We start from the raw sequence: 11,542 nt of genomic DNA on the forward strand, positions 1-11,542 counted from the left end.
AACTACTGAAGCCTGCGTGCCTAGAGCCCGAGCTCCATAACAAGAGAAGCCACTGCAATGAGAAGCCCACGCACTGCAATGAAGAGTAGCCCCCGCTCTCCGCAACTAGAGAAAGCCCACACACAGCACCCAACGCAGCCAAAACTAAATTAATTAATTTTTTAAAAGTCTACAAAACAAAACAAAAAAAGAACTTCCCTGGCGGTGGTTAAGTGGTTAAGACTCCACGCTTCCACCACAGGGGGCACAGCTTTGATCCCTAGTGGGGGAACTAAGATCCCACATGACGTTTGGCATAGCCAAAAAAAAAAAAAAGTCTACAAATAACAAATGCTGGAGGGGGTGTGGAGAATGGGGACCCCTCCTACACTGTTGGTGGGAATGTAAATTGGTGCAGCCACTATGGAAAATAGTATGGAGGTTCCTCAAAAAAAAACCCTAAAAATAGAGTTGCCATATGATCCAGCAATCCCACTCCTGGGCATATATCCGGAGAAAAGTATAATTCGGAAAGATACACGCACCCCTATGTTCATAGCAGCACTATTTATAATAGCCAAGACATGGAAACAACCTAAATGTCCAGATGAATGGATAAAGAAGATGTGGTACATACAAACAATGGAATATTACTCAGCCATGAAAAAGAATGAAATAATGCCATTTGGGGACTTCCCTGGCAGTCCAAGGGTTAAGACTCTGCACTTCCAATGCAGGGGGCATGGGTTCAATCCCTGATCAGAAAACTAAGATCTCACATGCCATGCGGCCAAAAAATTAAAAAAACTTTAAAAAAATAAAATGTTAAATAATGCCATTCACAGCAACATGGATGGACCTAGAGATGAACATACTAAGTGAAATAAGTCAGAAACAGAAAGACAAATACCATATGATATCACTTAGATGTGGAATCTAAAATATGACACAAATGAACCTATCTATGAAACAGAAACAGACTCACAGACTTCAAGAACAGATTTGTGGTTGTCAAGGGTGAAGGGGGTGGGAGAAGGGAGGACTGGGAGCTTGGGGTTAGCAGATGCAAACTATTATATGTAGAATGGATAAACAACAAGGTCTTACTGTATAGCACAGGGAACTATATTCACTATCCTGTGATAAACCATTATGGAAAAGAATATGAAAAACAATGTATATATATATAACTGAATTACTTTGCTGTATAGCAGAAATTAACATTAACAACATTGTAAATCAACTATACTTCAGTAAAAAATAAATAAATAAATTTTTTTTAGAAAATGAACCCTGCCTTTTACTTCACGTGATACCCAAAATTAACTTGAAATGGATCAAAGACCTGAAAGTGCAAGCAAATATGAAATACAATATAGCCATATGATTTTGATGCATAAATAGATAACAGTTGACATAGCAAAGATAAAGCAAATAAATACATATTTTTTCCCATGGAAAAACCCTCTTTTTTATTTGATTAAACAAAAAATAAGCTGCATAAGAACAACTTTAAAGCCCAAAGAGACACCAACTTTGTTTTAAGGCTGCAGTAGCTGATACAGCATCTCCTTGCTACCTTCTCCAGCCTTCTCTGTGGATCACAGCAATACATTCAGAAGCCTGTTAGCTAACACTGGAGTCTTGGAACACTTTTCCATTGTTTGTTCACCTGCTTATTGCCTGTCATGCCTGAGGCCTGCTGTATATCCTTTTAAGATTTAAAAGTAAAAATCCAGAGGTGGGGAAAAAAAACCACCCCAAACAAAAACCCACCTTAGAGGTTTGGGGGAAAACCTTTGCTTCCCTGTTCTCCGCTTAATTGACAGGATCCATACCACCGCTGCAATGACAATTTTTACAAAAGTGTCAAGAGGCAGTCAGCACCCAGGTGGGCTCGCAGCATGGCTTCTGTGGCCCAGACAGTTATTCTGGCGGTGCGTATCCCTTACATCATGTCTGCCTTGGACAAATTTTTTTTAAAAAGGAAAGAAAAAAATAAAGTGTTAAGAATCAAGATCTTCAGCTTAAGAGAAAGTGGGGTGGGGAGTTCCCAAAGTACAGTTTTATTAAAAAAAAAAAAAAAAAAGCAAAAGAAATGCTTGATTCTTTCTTTTATTTATCAGTTTTCCAAATAATGAATTTGTTCCTCAGCATCCTTCAAAAGTGACCCATGAGGTTCTTTTTAGTCTCATGATGATTCCCTGATATGCTTGATCACAGTGAGAGTTTCCTGGTTATGTCAGAATCTAGGGATGAAATACTGACAAGCTCCCAGAAAAGTAAACAAATGAAAGACAAAGCAGTTATCATCTTTAGGAAAAACATGCCTGTGGGAGAAAGAACAAGTAGCTATAGGTCACTACATGGCCCAGCTAGAAACTCTATTACACAGTCATAATAAGGTAAACACTCAATGTTGATTTAAGTAGAAATGGCGATAAATTCAATTGAGGAACTGAGGAGAGGGGAAGAGGGTGAGTGCAGAGGGGAGTTCTCACCAAAGGCATCCCAGGATTTGGTTCCTGAAGGAATTCTGTAAGAGACTGAGGTCCCTGGATCAGCTGTGTTCCAGAATGGGAGGCTGAATAATGGCCCCCTTCCCAAAAGCTGCCTAGGCCCTCATACTCAGAACATGCTCCCTTACCTGGTGAAAAAGACCTTGCAGGTGTGATTAAATTAAGGATCTTGAGATGGGTAGATTATTCTGGATTATCCTGGTGGCCCATTGTAATCACACGGGTCCCTAGGAGACAGAAGGGTCAGAGTCAGAGAGGGAGACTGAGACAATGGATTGCATGATGCAGCCATGAGCCAAGGAATGTGGGCAGCCTCTAGATTCTGGAAGAGGCAGGGAACAGATTCTCCCCTAGAGCCTCCCCTAGAGTTTCCAGAAAGAACCAGCTTTGCTGGTTAAAATCAAGACACCTTGATTTTAACCCCCTAAGACTCATTGTATTTTTTTAATATAAATTTGTTTATTTATTTATTTTTGGCCACGTTGGGTCTTCGTTGCTGCGCGTGGGCTTTCTCTAGTTGTGGTGAGCGGGGGCTACTCTTCGTTGCGGTGCACGGGCTTCTCATTGCGATGGCTTCTCTTGTTGCGGAGCACAGGCTCTAGGCGCGCGGGCTTCAGTAGTTGTGGCTCACTGGCTGTAGAGCGCAGGTTCAGTAGTTGTGGCGCACGGGCTTAGTTGCTCCGCGGCATGTGGGATCTTTCCGGACCAGCGCTCGAACCGATGTCCCCTGAATTGGCAGGCAGATTCTTAACCACTGCGCCACCAGGGAAGTCCCTCATTGCATTTTTTTTTTAAAGCACTATCATTATCCCCATTTTATTTTTTTTAATCTATCAATCTTTTTCTTTTTTATTCTTTTATAGTTATAATTTTTCCTGGGGTGGGGGGCGGGGTACACCGCACGGCTTGTGGGATCCTAGTTCCCCGACCAGGGATTGAACCTGTGCCCCCTGCAGTGGAAGAACAGAGTCCTAACCACTGGACCGTCAGGGAATTCCCTAAGACTCATTTCAGATGTCTAACTTTCAGAACTCTAAGAGAACAAAATTGTGTTGGTTTAAGCCGCTAAATTTGTTATAATTTGCACCAATAGGAAATTAATACACCCAAGTATCAAGTCCCTCTGAAATGGGACGAAAAGGGGGCCCCGTACCTGAATGATCCCCGGCCTCAACCTCCTCCCTTCCATATCCCTGCAGTGGCTTTTGTGGCAACAAAGGATTGGGGAGTCCCTCTGGCTTAAAAAGCCTGGTCCCCCCAATCAGACCACCCATGTCTCACCTCCTGCGCTTTGCCCAGGCTCTCCCCTCTCCCTGGATTTCCCTCCATGGCTGGATTTAGGGTTCAGTGTAGATCCAGGGTTAAGATTCATTCTGGGGTCTGGATCAGCAGTCAGTTTTTACCTGGGGTCAGGGCTCTGCTGATGTGGACTCTCCTGGAACGTCCCCTGATAGTGGACATTCTGTGGCAGGCTTTCTGTGCCCGGTGGCACAGTGGTTAAGATTGGCCAGCCCCTGTTCATTGAGGTCCTGGAAGAGAATCCAGGCTGTTATAGCACCTCTTTTGGGCTTCCCTGAAGTCATCTCAGCCCTGCCCCTGCCTCAGGGAGAAATTTCTCAAAAGATTAAGGAACTCAGCTATTGCCTTAGGTGTTTATCTTCAAAAGAAATTGTGCCACCTTAATGAGCCCTGTGTGCCAAACACTACAGGAAGCATTTTACACCCATTACATCATTTAGTACCTATCCCCAAACCCTATAACAAAGGAAATTTTAGTATACATATTTTAAGATATTGTTAATTATTCATCCCTATTGTATGCTAATAACTAGGGAGGTTCTAAGATCAAAAGGCAATCAATTCCTTCAATGAGGTAGAGAGAGAGTGAGAGTATAAATCCAGATTTCAAGATTCCATAGATGTATATTTAAGTGCTATAATTCTATCCTAGATCTCTAATCTTTTCCATATGACTCTCATGATATTTCATTACTTTTAACTCTCGGATACCATGACTTTTTTATCCAATTTTTTATCTACTTCTAGTGATTTTCCATCACTGTTTAACCATATGGGGATCTATTTATCTGTGAAGATTTAAAGCCCTTTGTCTCTCCACTAACATTTTTCATTCCAGTGTATCACTTTATATATAATTTTCATTATACAGTATTTTATTTATATTTACAGTGACTTTAAAGTTAAGTGTGGGAAAAGATTATAGAAGAACATTTTTATCTGACTTCAAAACATCCGGATGAAACATGTGGACAAGTCAATCCATCACATTTTTACTACATATTAAAAATGTATGATTGAGGACTTCCCGGTGGCACAGTGGTTAAGAATCCGCCTGCCAATGCAGGGGACACAGGTTCGATCCCTGGTCTGGGAAGATCCCACGTGCCACGGAGCAACTAAGCCCGTGCGCCACAACTACCGAAGCCTGCGCGCCTAGAGCCCGCACTCCGCAACAAGAGAAGCCACTGCAATGAGAAGCCCGTGCACCACAGCGAAGAGTAGCCCCCGCTCGCCACAACTAGAGAAAGCCCACACGCAGCAACGCAGACCCAATGAAGCCAATAAGTAAATAAATAAATAAATAAATTTCCAAAAAAAAAATGTATGATTGAATGAAGGCTACACATTTCATTCAGGTATTTAATATCTGTCAGATATAGTGTTTATTAAAATTTACATGTTTTTAAGGTAGGTTCAAGTGAGAGACTGAGTTTGATTACAAAGAAAAATCTAGTTGCTTTCTATAGGTACCAAACCAGTTATTTCCAATGTTTAAAGAAGGCTCCCAGAAATGAAATGCTTTCCGATTTTCCTACGTATATTCGCTACTATGATGTACACGCATTCCAACCTTCCCTAAGAATGGATAGCTTTTAAAACAAGTGTCTTTTTACTTACCCTTATTTTGATAAGTGTCATTTAAGAAAAAGGAAGTGTGAAGGAACACACTTGAATTTTTCACAATTTCAGAGAAGGACAGAGAAACCGTAGTATGAAGGTGAGTACTTAAGAAATATCTTCAGAAGTGTGAGTTTTCCGTTTGATACAATGCTGCCAAAAAGAAAAAAGCCCAGATTAGGAAAACCTTAGTAGATAATATCAAGAGTGCTTTGTGGGTGTGCAATTTTATTATGTTCCTGAGATCCTTGGGCATTATTTTCAAACAGCCCATTTATGGTTATCCCAGATGTGTTAGCAGACAAAGTTCCTTGGGACGGAGTTCTCCATAGGAATGCTTCTTATGTACAACTAGTTACCTACTGAATTAAGGTTGGTATCAAGTCTCCTCTACTGCTAGATTTGTTTTACAATAAACTCATTTGTTTTCAAAAAAAAAAAAAGAAGAAGAAAGAAATTGTGCCAAAATTTTAGATATCAGAATGTCAACAGGGAGAGGTTCCCACCAGTGCCTCTGGCTTCCGCCATCACACCCTGCACCTGTTAAGCCTGGACGCTTTGTGCACCCGGCACTCCCTGACTCTGGCATCATACGTACTGAGCTGAATTCTGTTAGTAAAACGAGTCCTACTTATTCACAGATACAAGAACTAATTAGGAAAAAAGCTCATTCATCTTAAGGAATATAATTTTGCTTTTTATATTTAACAATTACATATCAACTTATGAAAAGATTTCTGTTTTGATCACTTGTGTACACATGACTTGTATTAAAAACCCAATTCAGGAGGGAGAATGTTAATTGCTTAGAGCCTAATGGTCACGAGAAAAAAATTATTTAATTTCTATTTATTTACATATATTTTTTGGGCATAAATATGATAATATGCCACTAAAAGTCATTTAAGCACAAAAATATATTAGGATAAAATTGTGTGGTGACAGTGGAATGAAATAGAACTTCAAAGATAAAAAAGAAAATGTTAAATTAAAGAAAAAGATGCTTATGTCTTTTTTTTTTCTTATGTCTTTTCTTTAAATGGTTAATAGTGGATCACAGGTCTCAAAGATTCCACTGCACATATTTAAAAGAGTGGCAGGGACTTCCCTGGTGGTCCAGTGGTTAAGACTCCTCATTCCCAATGCAGGGGGCGAAGGTTAATCCGGTAAAGATCCTGCACACGGCAAGGAAGATCCTGAGTGCGGCAACTGAGACCCGGCCCAGCCAAATAAATGAAAAATAAAATAATAAATAAATATATATTTTTAAAAAGAGTGGCATACCTTTTATTTTTAAATGTCAATATTTACAGTACATCAGAAATTGCAACAATTTAAACTTATGAAAAAAAGTTTGCCATCAACTTAAAAATGTTCAGATATAAGCTTTTTCAAAATGTTTTATGTGCTACATAAGCAAAGTAGTTAGAAGACTACTGGGACTTCCCCGGTGGTGCTGGGACTTGCCTGGTGGCACAGTGGTTAAGAATCCACCTGCCAATGCAGGGACACGAGTTCGACCCCTGGTCGGGGAGGATCCCACATGCTGTGGAGCAGCTGAGCCCGTGCACTACAACTACTGAGCCTGCGGTCTAGAGTCCGCGAGCCACAACGACTGAAGCCCGCACGGCTAGAGCCCGTGCTCCACAACAAGAGAAGCCACCACAGTGAGAAGCCCGGGCACCGCAATGAAGAGTAGCCCCCGCTCGCCGCAACTAAAGACCCAAGGCAGCGAAAAATAAATAAATAAAATAAAATAAATTTTAAAAATTAAAACAAACAAAAAAAGAAGACTACTGCTCTTCAGGTAACTGAGAAGGAACTCAGTCAAATTGTGGTACCGGGCTTCCCTGGTGGCGCAATGGTTGAGAATCCGCCTGCCAATGCAGGGGACACGGGTTCGAGCCCTGGTCTGGGAAGATCCCACATGCCGCGGAGCAACTAGGTCCGTGAGCCACAATTACTGAGCCTGCGCGTCTGGAGCCTGTGCTCCGCAACAAGAGAGGCCGCGATAGTGAGAGGCCCGTGCACCGCGATGAAGAGTGGCCCCTGCTTGCCACAACTAGAGAAAGCCCTCGCACAGAAACGAAGACCCAACACAGCCATAAATAAATAAATAAATAAAACAAATACTTTAAAAAAAAATTGTGGTACCAAATTCAAGGGTTCGCAGAGAAGGATCCCCAAAGCTATGATTTTTAAAAACACTCAACTCTGGTCATAAATTTTACAACATTGGTGAAAACTTCCTAGAAAATAGTAAGCTAGGGAGAGTTCCCCTGTGCTCCAGTGGTTAGGACTCTGCGCTTTCACTGCTGTGGCCCACACAGTGCAGCCAAAATAGAAGTTAAATAATTGTTTTAATAAAAATTTTAAAAAAAGAAAATAGTGAGAGTAGAAGTATCTCCAGTGATCTCCAAGACTGACACAGAATTCCAAAAAGATAAATTTTAATGCAAAATAAATATTGGCTACACATCGTTTTTGAAAAGTATTATACAAACTCCGGCAGGGAGTTGGCTGAGTACCTCTCCTCCACCTGCCCGGTGGTGCCATCTTCCTCTCTCTGGAGCCCTTCACCCTCAATCTTCTTGATTCCCCCTCTACTCACCTCCAAAAGTAAGGATTCCAGGGGCTAGGACCCAGGTCTTCTCCTTGCTCTCTCTCCTGGGTGAACCCAGCCGTTCCCAGGGCTTCAAATGCACAGGGCTTCTGTCTGCTAAGGACCCCACACCTATGCCCGCTGCGCAGATCTGGCATCTTCTGGCCCCTGCCTGCCCCCTTCCCATCCAGCCACGAGGGCCTTGCTGGGTGTCCATGCTACCTCTCAGGTCTCAGGACAGGCTGATTCCCCACCTGGAATGTTTGCTCCCCTCTTTCCTTCCAAGTCCTGCCCCTCCTTGAGGGGAGACACCACCTCCCACACTTGCCCCCAGCTCTCTATGCTGGAATCATCATCCACAACCCTGAGTTCCTCTACTCTGAACCTCCCAACATGCTGTTCCCACTGCAGGGAACACTCTTCCCCATGATCTTCCTCTACTCATTCTTCAGAAGTACATATGCTCTCCTCCAGGAAGACCTCCCTGATACCCACTACTCCCAGGCTGGGGCAGGCACGTACTCTGGGTTCCCACAGTCCCCTGTGCCTCCCCTTTCCAGGACCTGACCCCTCTGCCTGTGCTTCCCCCATCCCAGCCCAGACCACACTGGGCAGTCAATGTGACTGATCTGACTACCCCACTAGAGGCAAAGCTGTCTCTGTCACCACTGTGACCCCAGCATCGCCCAGCTGCACTTGGCCATGGAGCTAGCTGGCGTCAACTCTGGATGTAAGGAGCTGAGGCCAGGGTTTCCTGGGGCCTCCAGCACTAAGAACAGACAGAGGGGCCTTCTGCATTCCCGGCCTCTGGATCTCCTCCAGCCACTTCTTATTCGGGAAGCTGGGGTATGTTGAAATAACACAGAATTAAATGCAGGTGGAATTTACTTTAGATCTGGAGACAAAGGGGGAATGTGACATTCCCAAAGTGACACCAGGAGCCAGTGACCTCCTGACCCTGGGCAGGGCCTTCTGTCAGCTGTCCAAGGGTGGGTCTCCTTTGGTAAAGAGATAGAAAATAATGGAACCAGTCCAGACCTGTTCGGGCAGCAGAACTGAGAACATGAGAAACCTTAGGTGTTCCCCCAGGTTGAGGGCTAGGCCTGGGGGCTGAAATGGGCAGGTCCAGGGAGTGAGGAGTTGAAGGGATTCTTTCCGTGCAGTCTTTGGGATTTTTCTTTTTTTCGTTTTTGGCCACGCCACTTGCGGGATCCTATTTCCCCAACCAGGGACCAAACCCGCGCCCTCCGCAGTGAAAGCACGGAATCCTAACCACTGGACCGCCAGGGAACCCCTAGTCTTTGAGATTTTTAATGAGCTCATAATCATCTACTACTTGTGTAACTGAATTTCTATGGAAAACGATAATGGAGACAATGGCACTGACTTTGGGCTGCTGTGAGATCAGAGCGCCACGTCTGACATGTTACGCACATCCAGAAAGACACAGCAGTGAGCTGTAGCACTCACACTGCCTGCCAGGATTCGCCATTAGTCATGCGATGTCTTTAATCCTCCCGGGAAGGTATACTAATATAAGGTCCCCATTTTACGGATGAGAAACTGTAATCGAGGGAGGTTATTAGCTCGCCTGACCAAGGTCACACAGCTTCTCGAGGTCAGCGCAGGATTCGAACCCAGGTGGCCACACTTGGCAGGTGGAAGAGGAGGAGGAGGGAAGGGAGGGGGAAGTTTATCTTCCGTCCCTCTCAGGTTCTCGCTCCCTCCAGTCTAAGGTTTTCTCCCCCTCTCTGGTCATTTCCCTTCTCTACCCCTCAAGGCTGAAGTCCAGTGACCTGTGGGGCGGAGGGCGCCCCCAGGTGGAAGTTGTGTGTGAGCCACGGAGGGAGCTGGAGGGTTGGAGCGTGGGAGCGAATGGGGGTGAGGCCCTTCCGGGGTCCTACCAGGATATGGAAGGGTGGGCATCAGAGTGGGGCTCACTCCTTCATTTCTTTTTTTTTTTTTTTTTTAATTTATTTATTTTTGGCTGTGTTGGGTCTTTGTTTCTGTGCGAGGGCATTCTCTAGTTGCGGCAAGAGGGGGCCACTCTTCATCGCGGTGCGCGGGCCTCTCACTATCGCGGCCTCTCTTGTTGCGGAGCACAGGCTCCAGACACGCAGGTTCAGTAGTTGTGGCTCACGGGCCCAGTTGCTCCGTGGCATGTGGGATCTTCCCAGACCAGGGCTCAAACCCGTGTCCCCTGTATTGGCAGGCAGATTCTCAACCACTGCGCCACCAGGGAAGCCCACTCCTTCATTTCTTAAACACTTTTTCTTTTTTTTGGCCGCACTGAGCAGCTTGCGGGATCTTAGTTCCCCAGCCAGGGATGGAACCCTTGCTCCCTTCAATGGAAGTGTGGAGTCTTAACCACGGGATTGACAGGGAAGTCCCACTCCTTCATTTCTTCATCACAGCCCAGAGCAACCACTCTGTAACAGGCAAGTTGCCGGGTAGGGTTGGAGCAAAACAGTCCTCCCAAACTGAGATAGGAGGGGGAAGAAACAATCCAAAGCAACAGATACTTATGTGACCCTGAGCAGGTAACTTTGACTTTCTTCTGCCCCAATTTCTTCATCTGATGTAGATGGTATACCAGCTCCTCCCTCAAAGCATTAATAGGGGATAATAGGATTCAAGCCTTTTCTAGGAGGACCCCAAGGAGATTCTTTAACCCAGCCTGGGGTGGGAGGTGAGGGGTCTGGGCTAACTATTGATCACTTTTTTTTTTTTTAATTATTTATTTTTGGCTGTGTTGGGTCTTCGTTTCTGTGCGAGGGCTTTTCTTTCTAGTTGCGGCAAGGGGGGGCCACTCTTCATCGTGGTGCACGGGTCCCTCACTATCGCGGCCTCTCTTGTTGCGGAGCACAGGCTCCAGACGCGCAAGCTCGGTAGTTGTGGCTCACGGGCCTAGTTGCTCCGCGGCATGTGGGATCTTCCCAGACCAGGGCTCGAACCCGTGTCCCCTGCATTGGCAGGCAGATTCTCAACCACTGTGCCACCAAGGAAGCCCCTGGGCTATTTACTGAGGTTTTAAAGCCCAAGGACTTTTTGGTGAACCAAAAACCCAGTCCCTGCTCTTAGGGCTCACCAAAATGTTCTGTGCAGGCCAAGGAGCAGAGTAGCCCCATTATCACATTTGATGGTGACTATATCCCTGGGAGGTAGGTACAGTTATGAGCCCGATTTACAGATAGGGAAAACTGAGAGGTTGAAATAACTTGCTAGAGTTACACAGAGAGCTGCGGCAGTGGCAAGGCAGAAACTTGAATTCAGATAATTCCTGTTCTCAAAAGTTTCCAAACTGGAGGCTCCAGCCCTTCAGAGCTCACACCTGGGCCTCCAGCCCATCTCCCCAAACTTTTCCTGTTCCTTTTGAACGCTAAACCATTCAGCATTCCACTCCACACCCTCCCACCCCATAATCTCCCACCCGCCAACCCCCCACCCAACCCCACCACCCCCATCCCCACCTCACCTCCACCAACTGGCTAAACCACATACTTTCATCAACGAAGGCAGTTCT

This window comes from Balaenoptera borealis (assembly GCF_965194805.1).
Source record: "Balaenoptera borealis genome assembly, chromosome: 19".
NCBI lineage: Eukaryota > Metazoa > Chordata > Mammalia > Artiodactyla > Balaenopteridae > Balaenoptera > Balaenoptera borealis.